At 51.0% G+C, this 16964-nt stretch overlaps 1 long non-coding RNA gene across 3 annotated transcripts; it reads right to left on the reverse strand.

The window, feature by feature from the left end:
* Nucleotides 1-4660: 4660 nt before the first annotated feature.
* LOC109261169 (uncharacterized) lies at nucleotides 4661-15151 on the reverse strand. 3 transcript variants are annotated; one of them, XR_002077266.2, is made up of 7 exons: nucleotides 14985-15151; nucleotides 13063-13133; nucleotides 10933-11187; nucleotides 9830-10021; nucleotides 5221-5254; nucleotides 4785-4830; nucleotides 4661-4706 (listed from the first exon to the last, which is right to left on the reverse strand). It is a non-coding gene; the product is annotated as an uncharacterized LOC109261169 (long non-coding RNA). The 3 variants fall into 3 exon arrangements; XR_002077264.2 differs by having other exon boundaries at nucleotides 13045-13133; XR_002077265.2 differs by lacking the exon at nucleotides 14985-15151 and adding an exon at nucleotides 14703-14978 and having other exon boundaries at nucleotides 13045-13133.
* Nucleotides 15152-16964: the final 1813 nt, after the last annotated feature.

Here is a 16964-nt window from a genome sequence, read left to right on the forward strand (position 1 = left end):
ATACGTTTCTGTTATGTCCTCCACCGAGATTGTGGCAAACTAATGAACCTTCTGACGCTGCAAGTCGCAGAAGAGAATTTAAAAAGCAGCCTGCTCTTTCCCCCTTGTAAAACTGAGTTCCCCAGTTCCCAATTGTTGCAAGGATAACAAACACCCAGAGGTTAACGCATTGTTCTTTTCTTCCACGTTTATGGCCTTTTTTAAAGCGGCTGTTGTTTCTTAGGTGTTTTTTCTTTTCTATTCTATTTACTTGTACCAGTTCATTCTGATTCCTGGTGTTTCTAATGTGGCTTCATTTCAGCAATGGCTTTATTTCTTACTGTTTTTTTAAGAAGTATTTTTATTTTATTTTATTTTATTTATTTATTTTTTATTTTAGAGAGAGAGCATTGCAGGAGGGGGAAAGGGGCAGAGAAAGAGAGAGAGGGAGAGAGAGAGAGAGACAGAGAGAGAGAGAATCCCAAGCAGGCTCCATGCTCAGCACGGGGTCCAGAGGCACAGTTTGACCCATGACCCTGGGATCATGCCCTGAGCCAAAATCAAGAGTCAGACACTCAAACGGACTGAGCCCCTATTTCTTCCTATTTTTACATGAACTTTGCCAGCTCATTGTTATCTGTTTATTTCCTTCTTTATCTTATCATTTCTCCTTTATTTTCGTGTTCATTTCATGTTCATTTTTTCCATTATTTAAAATTTCTTAGTGCTACTAAAAAAAGAGTATGCGTAACTTTCTCTTACACTACCTGGTAGTGATTCTTTTCCCTAGAATGACACTTTCTCTGCCTTTTGTATTTTTTTGTTGTGTTACTTTGTTCCCTTTCTTCTTTCTTTCTGTCTTACTTTTTTCTGGTAGCATCAACCCCCCATCTCATTTATTTAAACTTCTGCTTACTACTTGATTTCAGTTACGCAACCTTAACTCAGCCGACACTGCTTAATGACAGATTGCGGGGCGGGGAGTGTGAACACAGGGAAGGTCACTGGTAGTTAAACAGGTAGTTCTTATGTGATTCCCACTTCTGATTTTACTCCCCTTTATGTTTTTATTTTTACTTTTAAGAGACAGAGTACTCGCATGCAAGAGTGGGGGAGGGGCAGGGAGAGGGAGACCGGATCCAAAGGGGGCTCGAACTCACAAACCCTGAGAGCCTGACCCGAGCCAAAGTCGGACACTTAACGGACTGAGCCACCCAGGCGCCCCCGATTTTGCTCGCTTTTGTTGGCGCTAGAATCTAGAGGGCTCCCTGCCCGCCCGCCCGCCTGCCTGCCTTAATGTCTCCTTCTCTTGTTTTTTTTTTCAAAGTTTATTTATTTAAGTACTCTCTACACCCGACGTGGGGCTTGAACTCCCAGCCCCGAGATCAAGGCTTGCATGCTTCTCCAACTGCGCCAGCCAGGCGCCCCCTTCTCGCATTTGATGACATCTGCACGTTGTATAATATCTGAAGATCTTGTCAGAGCTCTGCGTCCTTCCTCTATATGTGGTTTGTGTCTGATTCTAGTCCTACTATTATTGCAAATGGAATTTCATTCCCAGTATTTTAACTTTTGGCTCACAGCTATCACAATGAGTCTCTACTCGCTATTCTACAAAAAGCCACTGGGAGGCAAGTTGGGGAAACTAAAAATATCTGCTGAAACCTCATGGAGGAACACAGTGTAGAGCTCTAGGCAGCATGACTGAGTGCTTCCATCAGGACGTTTGAGCCACAGACCAGGGACAGCCCCACGTCACTACGCCCTGCTCAGGTCTCAGCTTCCTTGCGTGTAACATGAAGGGGTTAGAGGAAGTCCGTTCTAAGCCTTCCACGGTTCTAAAGTGTTACAACAGTAAATGTGATTTCATGAACCACAATCGAATTATTTCAGGGAAGAGGGACACTTTTTGAAAGGTTTCTCTAAGTGTGCTATGTGTAGGAGATTGAACAGGCAAAAGTATGTTGCCAGCGTTTGTTTGTTTGTTTGTTTGTTTGACTGATGGCCTCACGTTGAGACCTGTGTCAATGAGAACTGCGTGTCCCAAGGAACAAAGTACTTTTTACGGAATTTTGCTTCCAGAGAGAAGTCATAGTGTCAGAGTCTGTATTTGATGCTAATAGAACTTTTGTTCCTGGACAGATGCATGTTTTCTTTCGCAAGATTCCTTCGGATTATAAGTGTATTCGTAATGCACAAGCATCGTGTCCGTGCACCATTCTGTTAAAGGGTCTCTGGTGTCCTTCGGAGCACAGGCCCCTTTACACACATCAGGGAGCCCTGCCTCCTCTCTCCTTCCGGCCGCTCTAATGGGGGGGGGGGAGGGGAGGAGGGCAGCCAATTGAGTAGAGGGAAAGAGAGGTGGCCCACCCCTTGCTGGTTACATTTTCACTTCCTGTTCCTGTCCCCACCCCAGGAAGACAGAGGAGGGGTGGGCATTGTGTCCCCTCTTCCAGAGCCTTTGGGAGCGATGGAGGGTCTTCCCTGGCCATTTGGCGCTGCTTCTCCAGGCACTGGACAGGGGATGCTGTCAAGCTCCCCAGGAAGGACTCTTCTAGAAGAGGGTCTGAGCCCCTGGACAAACCAGAAGGCGGGAGGCTCCTAAGGAGGATGGGTGTGGACTTGGCTGGTCCTGTGCAGGGGGCCCAGTATCGACTTCTGGGGCCAATCTCTCTTTCCTTCCTCCTTTCTGGCTCCCTCTCCTCCATCTCGGTCTCTCTCTGCCCACCGCCGCCCCTTTGGATGTCTTACTTGTGCTTCTGACTTCTGGAGACACAAATGACGCTGAAATGCATCCCTCCAGTAACATTGTGGTGGAGGGATGTCCCTCCAGTACGATCTGCACACCATGGGGGCTCGTGGGGAGGCCTCTCTGACCTCCAAGCCCCCCCTTCATCCCCCCTCCCCCCTCACAGCAGGGCCCTCAGTGGCGGACCTGTCACATTTGCCACCGCAGTGTCACTGCCCAGGGCTGGGCCTCTGTGGAGCCTCAGCTGGGCTGCTGCTTGGCTCACGCACCCCTGGGAGATGCAGGGTAGGCGGTGCCGGCTGCTGCACGGGGTCCCGAGTCCCAGGAGCAACAGTGCCACCTGCTGCACCAGGTCGAGACCTGCGTGCACACACGTGCACCCACGGTGCCCGGCACCAGAGGGTACATTGCTGTCGCTCAAGGTGCTATCCGTGAGTTTCCTCCCTGTTGGAACGTGGCCCCCTGCGTCCCAAGGTTCACGGCCCATAGCAACTCCATTTGCTGTGAGTCGTGAGAGGTAGGATGCCAGAAGCCGCCCTCCAGGAACACCAGAGGCCGAGTCAGATTGCACTCGGGAAGGGCACAGGCTCGGGGCGGAGGTGATGGGATGCAGAGGGCTTGAGTTGTCTTGCGTAACCCAAGGTCAGAGGGGAGGGGAGGGGAGGAGCAGGCGCCCCGACCTGCGGGCAGGTGGGGGGGAGGTGGGGGGCCTTCCCCTACCAGCAGTGGGGCTGGGGTCAGGCAGCTGTCCTCACTGCCCAGGACAGTCTTGCCCGTGCCTCACTGCTCCCGCACCTGCGCTGCTCCTGCACCTTCTCTCGCTGGTCCCTGGCTGGTGCCCTGAGCTGGCCATGTACCCAGGGCGCTCTCCCCTGGGCCTCAGCTTGTTTCTCAATGCCCAATGTTCTCACTCCCATCCGACTTCCCTGAGGGACTGTCGAGCCCTGTACGCTCTCGCAGGGGATCCAGGGCCCCGTACTGCCAAGATGGGCTGGGGCCTTCAGTCCAGTACATTCTCGGCTTCCAGGCACCACCACCACCGACTGCCAGGTTTTCCCCACCCGGCCGGATAAGGGCCTGGCCGGTCCAGACTTTGGGGACAGTGAGAAGAGCCATTACCTTCAGGGGGCCCAGAGGGTGTGACATTCCCATATTAAAATGCCCTGTGCTCTGACTTTTAAAATATGAACTAGAACCAACAATGACGCAATGCTGTCGTGTCTAAATGATAATCTCCTGAGCATCAGAATAAGAAACCCCAAAGGAGTGTCCTCAACTTCCCGCCCTGCTGGTGGCCTGTTCTGAAACAATGTGTGTCCCTAGGCTAGTACCTGGGTTTTCCAGGGGAACCCAGAGGGTGTCTCAAAACCGCCTAGGGAGAGGAGTCTCCCTTCCTGGAGGGACCTGCTTCCACATCGCGGTTCCCTTTTGTCCCGGGTTAAAGGTGGAAGAGACCTGCCCTGCAGTGTGACCTCGCCATCCCCCGGTGTAGGAGAGCTCCTGCACTCCGTGTGACCATGAGTAAGATCCCCTGTCCAGTGTCACTGACCTAAGGACGCTGTTTGGGCAATAAGAACACATCGAACCAAAAGGAGGAAAACGCAGCTTTTATTTCAAGAGCTGACACGAGAGAGGTGTTTGTTATTTTAAATCAATTTTTCTTTCGCATTTTCAAGAGGTAGGGGCGGGGGTGGGGGTGAGCAGGCAAGACCCATGGCTGTTTGGAAGGGGCCACCTGCACCGGGGCGTGGCTCAGTCCAGCATCCACACCCACATGGACAGGTCCACGTCACTTCTGTGCCTCCCCAGCTGCCTATTCAGTAAAAAGCACAGGATATTTTGGGAAGGCCTGGGGCGTCTTGAGGGTCTAGTTGTCTTCTCCTCGTTGCTGGGTGCGGGTGTGCTGGGTTTCACTTCAGGTTTTTCTTTCTCCATGACTCGCTGACGCCACAGACGGCTTCACGAAGGAGCACCACTCCTGGAAAAGATGATGAAAGTCAATCGACCCGGGGGACCCGGGGGCCTCTTCCCCCCGCCACCCCCCCACCACATGCACCTGTTTCCAGGGTAGTCCTCAGAGATCGCTTTATCTGCCTTGTTCCCTGCAACAGGCAAGAACAGTTAAAGAGAATCCACTCCAGGCATTTCAAGAAGGAAAGGATCTAAGGAAAGGATCCTTAGGAATCTAAGGAAAGGATCCTTTCCTAAGGAAAGGATCTGTGTAAGGCCCGGAGGAGCAAAGGACAAGGGCTGTGAGTGTGATGACAAACTGCGTTTGGAGACCGCACTCACCCCTAATACCTGACCTTGACCCCCACACCCCTGATCCCTACCACGACCCCCAGACTGCCCCCCCCCCAAAGCTTTGTGCTGTATTTCTGAACCCGACGCAGTGCCCGTTTTATCCAGTAGGGTTGGGGGTCATCAGGTGGGTGGGCATGGTAACGTCACAAAGAAACATTACATGTTATTGGTGGATATGGATATCTTACCTCTCAGACCACCGAGCTCTCGCTTCAGGAACGTCTGGAAGAGAGGTCGAGGTGTGAGAGAGAGGATTCTTCTCCTCCTCGTCTTATCCTTCCTGCCCTGAGCCCCAGGGCCTGACTGGCTAAGCCCAGAGGTGTCACGGTGACTCACAATGGCTCTCAGAACCTTTTGACCACACGCAAGTTCCGAGCGCTGGACACGATCACCTTGGTTACTACTGGTTCACGGCTGAAAACTGCAAGTGGGCCAGTGGTGCCGGGGCCGGGGGAGGGGGGTCAGTTGTTACCCACATTCAGTGACACCTGGATCAGTCGAGGACTATGAGAACCAGGTCAGACCTCCTTTGCCTGAGAGGCAGGGAGGGCCCAGCCTCCAAGCTGTCGTCCCAAACCGAGTAGAACCACGTCAAGACATTAAGATACGGAGTTCAGTCTCTGAAAGACCTCAGAAAGGGATGGCAACTATTATCAGTGTCCGACTAACACAAGACAGTGGCAAAACTGCCTTTCTCTTAATGGATTTCCTTCTTAGGAGAACCAAAGTAGACACCCAGGAAGTAGATCAGGAAAGGTTGACTGACATCAGTTAAACACATAAGAAAATAAGTTTTGTAGACACTTCTATTAGGAAATACAATACAAAGAAAATGTCTTATTCAAACGCGTCATGAGCATTGTAAAATACCTACATATATAATTAACTTAAAAAAAAAAAACCTAGGGAAAATGTCCATGAACCTTTTCATGAGCTTCCTGTTTGGACACTGAAATAACATTTTAATTTATTTTGGGGGGGGCGGGAAAGGAAGGCTAATCTTTGAAATGTTATCGATTCTGCTCCAAATTCCCCTCTAAATGTGTGATTTCAGTGTGATCGCAATCATAAACCACAACAGGAATTTGAGTGTATACTTGGAACCAGTACCTGGGGTATAAAATGACCTTGAAGAGAAAATGCGAGGGATTATCCAAACGGGGGCGTTTTCCCTACTGGATATTAAAACTTACTCTGTAGGATTAGCAATGAAACAGGAATTGACAAACACGTCAGTGGAACAAACTAGAGGGTCTAGAAATATTTTCATATATATGTGGGGATCAAGTAAGTGATAAAGCTGGCGTTTCACGTCAGGTGTCACCTTTAAGCAGTATCTTATGACTAAGTTGGTGTGTGTGTGTGTGTGTGTGTGCGCGCGCGCCCTTGCGTATACATGTTGCGTGTATTCTTAAAGTGCGGAGGAGCTTCTGGGGCCACTTGTTATCTCTCCTAGAGGTAATTCTAGATCCCGGCAACTTTTACAGGCTTTTTCAGTCGTGCTTCTTCCCGAAGCCGGCTCTGGTGTCAACCAGTCATGGAGAAAGGACACGGAGAAGTCGGTCCCAGCGCGCCCACGCAGAGCATCAAGAAGGCAGATGAATACCTGAAACCCACCTGGGCCTGTTAACACGTGCTGAGCTTTTTACTGGGGCGGCAGCTGGGGAGGCACAAAAAGGATGAGGCTCTGACCCGGTGGCTGTGGACACTGACACAACGGTCACCAGGGTGGACGTGGCCTTTGCCAAAAAGCCATGGGACTGACCCACCCAAGATCCTTGGGGATCATGAAAAATCCCAGGAAATGGTGTGGGTCCACGAATCCTTCCCCTGATGAAACCATTCAAGTTGAAACATTGATTTCACTTCTCTTGGGTTCGTGTGTTGCTTGTTCTCGTGCTCTGCGTGCTTCCGACTCTGTGCCAGCCAAAGGCCACCAACGTGTCAAGTCCTGCTATTCACCCTTAGACGGTGTTTCCTAACTAACACGGCAGCGTCTGGCGGATTTGGAATCGAGAGGGGCCCCCTTTGGAGAAGCTGGAAAGGCTGCTGAGTTTACGAACGAAAAGGCCTCACACCTCCAACTTACTAAGGAGACGGGTCTTGCAGGAGGCCGCTCGGAGGTCTCAGAGTTTGCGGGGGACAGTGGGAAGAAGTCAGAATCCAAATAAGCTTCGAAAGGGGGTGACTGGGGGGAATGAGGACAGTTCTCCATGTGGGGGTCTAATGGTTGGAAAAGGGGAGGGAGGCATATTCTGGCTCAGTCGCAGTGGCATGAATGTGCCACACCTGGTCCCCCTTTCCTACTTAGGCCTTTAGCCTGGGCCAGGCCTGAGCTGGGAGGGAGCGGAGGCATTGACTCGGAAAATCCATCAGAGCTGTGGTTATTACCTTGGACAGGACCCTGACCCCCTGACCGTGTGGAATACTAAGCTCACCAAACACATTCTATCACTGCATAGTGATCACAAAAATCATGAGGCCTGATCCTGCAGTTGATGATGGGAAATAGAGAAGAAGGAGGCCTGCAGAGATTTGCTGGGGCATCCAGAGGGGTCAGGAAACACCATGTTCGTGGTTTGGCCCCTGCTTGCTCTATGTAACAGTCACACAGACATGGGAAATCCCAGATTCAGGCTGGTGCTCACCCCAGGGCAGATAGATTCACTGTGTTGCAAGTTCTATTTCCCTAGCTGGGAGGTGTTCACACAGTCATTCATTATGCTATTCCCTATATGTTCTATACATTTCTGTGTTCCTGATACACTTCATCAGTTGGGAAAAAGAAAAGGGGAGATAATGAAGCAAGCAGCAATGACTGAGAGAAAAAGAATCGTGTAGAGCCTATCTTTCAAATATTGGTAAAAAATAACTTTGAGCGTAGAACTCTATTTCCAACCGAATATATGAGTTTCAGAGTGAAATAAACACATTTAAAAATAAATTTACGTATAGTTGGGGCGCCTGGGTGGCTCAGTTGGTTGAGCATCTGACTTCGGCTCAGGTCATGATCTCCCGGTCCGTGAGTTCGAGCCCCACATCGGGCTCTGTGCGGACAGCTCAGAGCCTGGAGCCTGCTTCTGATTCTGTGTCTCCCTCTCTCTCTGCCCCTCCCCTACTCATGCTCTGTCTCTCTCTGTCTCAAAAATAAATAAAAACATTAAAAAAAATTTTTTTAATTAAGTATAGTTGACATATAATATTAGGTTAGTTCAGGTATACAGCGTAAGTGATCAAACAATTCCATACATTACTCAATGCTCAGCAGAAGTATAGCTATCATCTGTCACCATGGAGTTATTACAGTATTACTGATGATATTCCACATGGGCCACTTTTCATCCCCATGACTTATTTATTTTATAACTGGCAGGTTGTACCTCTTAATTCCCTCCACCTATTTTGCCCATCTCTCCCCCACGTCCTCCCTGGCAACCACCAGTCTGTTCTTTGTATCTATGAATGTGTTTCTGTTTGTTTGTTCAGTGTTTTTTTAGGTTCCACATATAAGTACACTCATATGGCTTCTATCTTTCCCTGTCTGACTTATTTCATTTAGCATGATATCATCTAAGTCCATCCATGTTGTTGTAAATGCAAGATTTCCTTCTTTTTTATGGCTGAGTAATATTCCACTGTGTGTGTGTGTGTGTGTGTGTGAGTTGTGTGAGCATGTGTAATGTCATATCTTTATCCATTCATCTATTGATGGACACTTGGGTTTCTTCCATATCTTGGCTATTGTAGATAATGCTGCAATAACCATAGGGGAACGTATATGTTTTTGAATCAGTGTTATTGAATTGCATGCATTTTTAATATACAAGGTGTCCAAGTCCTGGTTTCCAGGAAGCAGACCCTGAGGCAAACCATCAGTACAAATAGCTTACTTGAAAGGAAGTACCAGGTAACACTGGTAAGGGTGTGTGATGAAGTGAGACTTGCAAGGAAGGCAGCCAATTAAGGGGGGGGATGATCTAGAAAGTTACCACTTTGGCAAGTGGAGCTTATTCAGTGGGGGGACTATGGGAGACTGGGTAGAATGCATTTCACATCCATCCCAAGTATGGGACGTGGAACCTAGAGTATGTAGCTGCCAAATACCCAAACATTATTTTTTTAAGTTTATTTTATTTATTTTTGAGAGAGAGAGAGAGAACAGGAGGGGCAGAGAGAGAGAGGGAGAGAGAGAGAGAATCCCAAGCAGGCTCCATACTGTCTGATGGGGGCTTGATCTCACAAACTGAGATTGTGGCCTGAGCCGAAATCAAGAGTTGGACGCTTAACTGACTGAGCCACCCAGGTGCCCCCCCCCCCATTATTAATAAAGGGCTCGCTACTTGCAGAGGCAATAAATATCTGACACTTCCAGTGGCCTTGGGTCATGTCCAGCATGCTCCAAGGGTAAGAAAAAACCCTCAGGCAGAGAATCATGGGTGATTGTAGTAAGCGGCCTTGTGGGTATAGATGTGAGACCTGGTTTTGAAAGGCGAGAATCAAAACACATGTGAGTGTCCTAATCTTTTTGACATAGTCTGCTCCCTAGATATGTCAACATTCTATCCACTGTTTGTGTAAAGTTTTCAATGAACTGCAATTACATTTCTTCTCTAAAGCTGATCCTGCATTAAACCGATTAGCATTTATAATTGGAATCAGGTTTCAGGAGCCCCAGTCCGGGAACATGTTGTAAGGTTTCAGCTGTCTAAAGAACGTTTGCATTGCAGACATTAAAATCTTCTCTCCGGGGAAAAGAGAGCAAGACTTTTGTATTCTGTTCTACCTACAGATATGCACTGCTGGGCACGTGGGCACCTATCTCTCCCTAGGATCTCAGAAGGATCTTGGGCTGCGGATGTCAGCAGCTCTGTTCTTGCCATCCAGTCAAGAGGGGCCCAAGCAGCAACGTCTGACATCCTGTGTGAGGGGCTCCTGAGAGTGCAGAGTGTGCCAGGAACCTCCTCTCCTGGCCTCCCATGGCAGCTGGAACTGTATTTATATCCTTGTTATTAACCTCTCTTAGGCTGCTCCTTCCCCCACCCCGGCGCATCCACGACCACCCCTGGCCTAGCATCCTCTTAGTGTGTGCTTCCTGGCCCAGGGGTCTCAGAAAGGCTGTTCTCCATGGTGACTCCATTAGGTCCCCAGCACAGTCCCACGTGGCCACAGCGGCCCTCTTCAGCTTTGATGGGAGTCCAGCTATGAATCTTTGTCGTGGTTCAGATTAGGCTTTCAGTGTCCAGCTCCCTTGTTTGTTGTTTTTCTGTCTCCAGTACCACCAGTCATCGACTGTCGGCAAAATGCCTAAGAGCTATCACAACTTCAGGCTGCAGTTGTAAATGACTGGGGAGTCCTAGTGGCTCAGAGGGCCCCAGATGCTTGCCCTCTGAATGAACTCTAAAAGAGCTGCTCCCTTTACAAGAGATCCAGTGCAATCCCTGTTTATAGTAAGACAGGCTAAGGGACCATGACCAGCCCAGGGGCGCTCAAAGCAAATTTGAGAGGGGCAAGTGTCTTCAACGTGTCACTGCCTCTCCATTAGGGACCCCCATCCGCCCCCATCTGTGCCCTAGGCCCAGATATTCTGTTCGCCTCTTTATAGAGCCACATTTCCCAAACTCTTTCAGGGAGTACTGGATCTAGGAGATATGAGTAACTGTGCTGTAAACAAAGTACTCCCTTGACCAGTATGTCTGGGAAAGTCTACACCATGTTATATCCTTATATAGGTGATGCACAGTATCCACCAGCACTGAAATCTTCAAGAAGACTTCTTTACTCCTCTGCCTCTCCTACTCTTCCCCTTCCTCTTCTTTTTCCCCTCCTCTTTCCTCCCATCTTCTCCCTCTTACCCACCCTCTTCTCTCTCCCCAAGAAGATATCTGGATACAGATGCTTACACAAGATGATTGTGGCCAAAGGACAGACTCATTCCCTTTGCTTTCTTGTCTTCCTTGGTGTTTGAATGTTGGCCATTGGATTACTGGTCCTGGCTGGCTGTGAGCACATACCAGCATCTGATTCTGGTGTCTGTGGTTGCTGTTGTGGCTCCCAATAAGGAGAGCTGTCCATCTTGGGCCATCCGCTTCCCTACCCCAGGCCTCTTCTTGTTGACCCAGGCTCCCTTGGGCGTCTCTATGGAGTCTTTCTGAGGCCTGCAGCGGGAATCGTTCATGCTACAAATGAGCCATGCGGAACCCAAGGAAATAATCTCAGGCCTCTCCTAAGTGCCAGGCTGGCATTTCTGGCCTCCTCTTGCCTCCTTCTGTTGGTGTGGGGCACTGAGAGGGTGTCTCCCTCCCAGAGCTCCAGGTAGAATTTGGGGCCAGGTGCCATTCTGCTCTAGGATTTCCAACCTGTCTTGAATGTCTGTCCTGTTCATGTTTCCTATCCTGATACTCTCCCCTTCCTTTCCAAGTCTCTCAACAAGTAGCCTTTTCTCTCCAGTACCATTGCATACAGTTATATAGGTGTGTGTACCTGGGGACAACCTCTTGGGAGAGCCTGGAGGTTGAGGAGGGATGTGACGGGAGCCACAAAGCCACCAGGAGAGGAGTCAGGCAGAACTGGGAAAGCCACGGGCTTGGGTGGCGGAGTGAGGCAAGGGGTAGGGATGTGGGTCAAGCAGATCTACACCCCTGCAGTGCCCCTGCTGGGGAGCTCCTCAGGGGAAGGGGACTGAAATCCAGAGGGAACCAGTGGAGCAGAGAGAGAGGCGGCATTCACAGCACTAAGGTTGCCAAGCAGAAAGCAAATTCTCCCTATGTTTAAAATGTTTCAAAATGTAAAAGGTGGGGGACGAATAAAAAATGAAAGTCGGCAGACTGGCTAAAGACAAAGCACTGTCCTCAGCGTGGTACCTTCTCATGGGCGTATAGATGAACATTTCAGAAACGGCCGTACAGGTATAGTTTACGGAGGCTGGATGGTGGGAGCTGCTGCTGGTGAGGAAATTTACAGTTAAGCAAGAAGGAAAGGCTAGGATGACCCATGTGGCAACGGACTAAAGTCATATTTATTCTAATAGACACGAATGGATAGATATAGGAATATTTATAGGTTTGTGCATATACAAGTTACGTTAGTTTCCTGTTGCTGCTGTAACAAATTAGCACAAACCCAGTGGCTTGAAACAAAAGAATTTTTTTTTCTCCTAGCCTTCTGGAGTTCAGAAATCTAAACTCAAGTTGTTAATGGGCTGCACTCCTTCCAGAGGCTTCAGGCAAGAATCCATTTCCTTGCCTTTTTCAGTTTCCAGAGGCCACCTGCATCCACCTGCGTTCATGACCCCTTCCTGGCATCACTCCAGCTACTGCTTCCATGGTAATAGCTCCTATTACTAACTCCACCCCTCCTGCCTCTTCCTTATATAAGGACGCTTGGTGAGCAGAGGGATTTTGGCGGGGGGGTGGGGGGGGGGTGGGGGGGTGGCGGTTGGTGATCAAGGAAGACACAGGACAATGAGAGGGAGTAGCACACAAACCTTATTCGGCAGCACAAGGACAGGGTTATATGAGAGGGGAAATCCCTCCCATCAAGAGACCTTCCAGAGACAGAGGTATGGGGGCCACCACCCGCATGGGGAATGGGGCAAGGAAATTTCCAGAGAAGAAGGGACAATGAGAGAGGAAACGGTTTCATGTCTCTTAGCGGCTTAGTGGGGAATCTCTGGGTCAGGCGGTTCCAAAGGGTAGCAGCAGTCTGGGGTCTCTTGTAGCTCCAGTGTTTGACTTATCTGTGGTTGGTAGATGACGGGTGAAGTTTTGTGTAGTATGTAAAGTAGGTAGGCTCCAAATGGCTTTGGAAATATGTTCTTTGGACTATCTAAAACAACTGGATGTATGAGAATTTGGGTTTGACACCAGTGGGCTTTGGACTTTGGGACCCTCTGGTCCCAGCCTGCTAAGACGAAGTAAACAACATAGGGGTTCATCACGTGGAGTCACCCACAGCTAAGGACACGACAAAATGAGAAAGAAGGGACAGCGGTGGTTACCAGAGGCCATAGTTACCTCCCTTAACTTGCTTACGTTCTGCTGAAACCATAAAGCAGCACATCCTAATCTTTTTGGTAGTTACGAGAAGCTGATGGACTCACTTCCTAGAAAAACACACACATACACATCCAAGTTAAAAATTTTACAAAATGTTCTAGAAAATCCGCGGACCCTCTAGAATTGTGATGCCCAATATGGTGGTCATAAGTCCCATGTGGCAGATTCAGTTTAAATTAATTATTAAAAATATTCAGTTTCTCATTCATACTGGCCACATTTCAAGTGTTCCATAGACATAACTGCAGTTCTATTGTAGTTCAAAGCCACAACTGGGCTTTGAAATTCCATGGGCACAAGGCTAAGAACCCCATCCCTTAAATGAACCCCTATACATCTGGTGGCCTGTCACCCCATTCCCAGTCTAACATGGGCTGTCCTGTGTTTCTGAATATATACAGGCCACAAAAGAAATAGGGATCAATACTTAAAACACTGGGAAATACCCTGAAGGTCCATACGGCTCTGAGTAACCCTTGGTCACCTTCAATCACAGGCATCTTGGCTACAGCCACGCCTCCAAAGACTGCAAATCCAAAATCCTTCCTTCTTCTCCACTCAAGACATGTGTACTTCAGCCAATATCAGCATGACCCTCATCCTGCTATGGCATGCCAAGTGGCTTTCTCGTGAGAAAAATGTACTGCATCAGGACAGGCCATCAGCCATCTGTTCTGCATTAATAACAAAGGACACTGATCACGTTCGTGGCTCTCTGTCGAGGTGCTGTTCTAAGCCTCCTGCAGATATTAGGTCATGTGGCCCTCACCCAGAGCTAGGGGATGGGGACTAGTATTATGCCCTAAATACTGATGAGGGGACTGAGGACAGAGGTTTAGGACTGAATAAACTGTCCCATGTCACCCAGGAAATGCCAGAGGAAAATGGTGACAAAGCTAGAAGGGATAGACCCTTGCAATGCTCATGTCTAAAAACATCCAAAAGTTCTTAGGGCAATCCCTGAGGCCACCCACGTGGTCACACACGGGTCTCAATACCAGCACCGACCCTATGCTATGGGTACTCTCTCTGCATTTGCCAAGATGTCTTCTGTACCTGTCCTCTTCCCTGGAGTGGGACAAGGAAAAAAATACTCATGATCTTCCTAATCATCCCAAATCATCCCTTCTAGTCATCCCAAATGTACCCTGTGACCCTATCACCCCTTATCTCGATGGTAACCTGGACTTTAGCGGCAGACCATCCAGGCGGGATAACCTGCTCGCTTTGTGAGCCTGACACCCAGCGCTTCTGTCTGTAACATGAAAATGATGATAGCATCGATTTCACAAAATTTCCTGTGTCGGATGCAACTGCACGGAAGCGAACGACAGCATGCGGGGCACAGAGGAAGCACTCAGGAAAGGTTATTGTCCCGAGCACTGATTCCTAGAAAGCTTCCCCATGTCCCGCCTAGGCACCTAACCGTCGCTGGAGGGCATCCAGGAACTCGGCCGGCTGGGGCTGTGGACCCGCCCTTACCGTGCTCGGCCTCGCAGCCCGCAGCCCTCCCCAGACGCGCCGAACTCTCCACCACGTCCACCAGGGCCCTGACCGTCCCGCTGTCCCTCCGTCCGCCCTTCCGCAAAGAAACGTCACTGCACCCCGGGACTCACGGCTTCTCCCCAAAAGCCGCCAGAGCGAGCCTGCTCTCACCCGGCCCACGGATAGAGAGGTGTTTGCAGAGCGGGCACTCGGAGAAAGGAGAGGGGGGACACGTCGTGGGAACGTCTAAAAGCCAGTCACAAATCGGCTGCCTGGGGCGCGAGCATGGCCCCAGCGCGCTCCCGCCCACGATGTCCCGCCGCCCCGAGGGACAATCCCCAGGGACCGATCCCGGTCCCAGACAATCAAGGGAAGGCCCGGCCGGGTCGCAGGGAGCTGCAGCGGCGACTGACCGGGTCAGGTCTGGCGGCGGCCAGTAGGTGAAGCCCCAGCGGGACCGGCCAGCCCCTTCCCACCGCCCGCGGGACGACCACGCCCTGTGGCCACTTAGGGACTCCCCATCTTTGCACAAAGCTCTCTCAGGCTCCCCGCGGCAGCTGCGCAGGGCGCAGGCGCGCGCCCGCACTCCCTGCGGACTACATTTCCCGGCAGGCCCCGAGACGTCCGCCCTGCCATCTGCTAACCTTAGCCAGCCGACGTGGGAGAGGACGCCACTTCCTTGGCTTCCTCCGGGCCCCCAGCCACTTTGGAAGCGTTCCGGTTTCCGGTCTTAAGCGCTTCTGGAGCCCGGGAGCTTGGGTGCGACGTTCCCGGTTTCTGATCCTAGCAGCCCTAGAGAAATCGGAACGGTGGGGACCCCTTTTAACTCTTAGGACTGGGTCACGGATTCCCAAACCTCTCTGTGAGGCAAGAATTTCTTGGGAGATCTTGGTAAAAATTCAGATTTCTGGGCCCCTTTCCGACACCCTGATGCACTACATCTCGCATGAGCTCAAGAATTCTCATTTTAATAAACTTTCCTGGGCTTATGACTCTGGTCTTGGTCTCGCGGGTGACAGTGGCCTTGGGCTACCTTTCTAGTTTCTTCTTTTGAACACCCCGAGCTTCGACCTCGCTACCCCGAGTGCTCGTCTCTACTTTCCGCCGCCACTAGAGGGCTCGTGGGACTTTGGGTTCGCCCAGTGGCCCTGCCTCTTGTTTTCTGATTGGTCCCTCGCGGGCCCCGTGCTGGGGTCACATTTTCCGTCCTGGGTGAGTTGGCGCGAGGCCAGAGGCGATGCTGTTTCTGGGAGACCTAGCCCTCACATTGGTCCCCAGCTAGTGCTGATGGTGTTCGGACGCCAGACTTTAGAGCTGGTACTTCCCTCGTGGGACCAGGACGGAGAGCCACCTGTGATTGTGCCTCCCAGACCTGGGCGGAAGTGAGATGAGGGGCCAGGCGCCCCACTGCCCCGAACACGCAGAGGCCTGGAGACAGCTCCCCCCGGGTCGGAGTTGGGCTGGTGGGCTGGGACTGGGGGCCAGGGGCATGCGGATCCTGCACATGCTGTTTATTGTCGCACGGGGCTCCGGACACCTTTGCCGGAGGTCGCGGCTGGTTTCGGGGTCAGGATGTCTAGGAACCTGACCATGGCATCTAGCCCAGGCTCCCAGGAGCAAAAAGGGCCCCTGTTGTGAGACCCCAGGAGTTACTGTGCCTACAGTGAGGACCTGCCCTGCCCACCCACCCCCTTGCCCCCCGCACCTGATGGCCCAGACTGGTGGCCTCCCACTTGCGCTTCTGTGGCTCCTGGCGCTAGGTCCCTGGAAACCGTCAGGCGGCTCCTGGAGCTGTGTCACTGGTGGGTGGCTTTGGCCTGAGACGCGCACCCTGGAGCAGGCCCTAGATCTGTTGGTGTCCGAGCGGTCCCTGGCCCTCCTGTCCCAGGACATCCACAGCCGGGTGCAGAAGCTGTTTCTGCCTCTTGCAGCGTCTATGCAGAGAGCTTGAGAGATGAGGGAATAGGTGAGAGAGAGGGACAGAGAGAGTGCTTTTATCTGGTTTGGTTGGCCCCGAAGACTGGGACACCACGGAGACTTACTTCCCCGTTCGGATTTTCTTGATTCCCCTGAGTAGAGCTTACTTGGGCAAGTGACTTTTTCTCATTTCGTCTGGAACTGTGATCCTCCAGATTTTCCCCAGGCGCAGAGTGAACGGGGAAGAGGGCCTGTTCCACAGGGAGGCAGTGTTGCTGCTACAATGGTCAGTGTCCACTCGAGGTAGATCCTAGGGGTTCAGGTCCTGGCTCTGCTCACTGCCCACTGACGATGTGACTTTGGGCAGGTGACCGTTGCCCCTTGGGCCTCGCTTCCCGCGTGGCTCAAAGGCTTATGTGGTGGTTTTGAGGACTAAAGGGGGAGCACCGTGTACATTTGACGGCACTGCTGGCATG

This window comes from Panthera pardus, unplaced genomic scaffold (assembly GCF_024362965.1).
Source record: "Panthera pardus isolate Hobbes unplaced genomic scaffold, ASM2436296v1 HiC_scaffold_27, whole genome shotgun sequence".
NCBI lineage: Eukaryota > Metazoa > Chordata > Mammalia > Carnivora > Felidae > Panthera > Panthera pardus.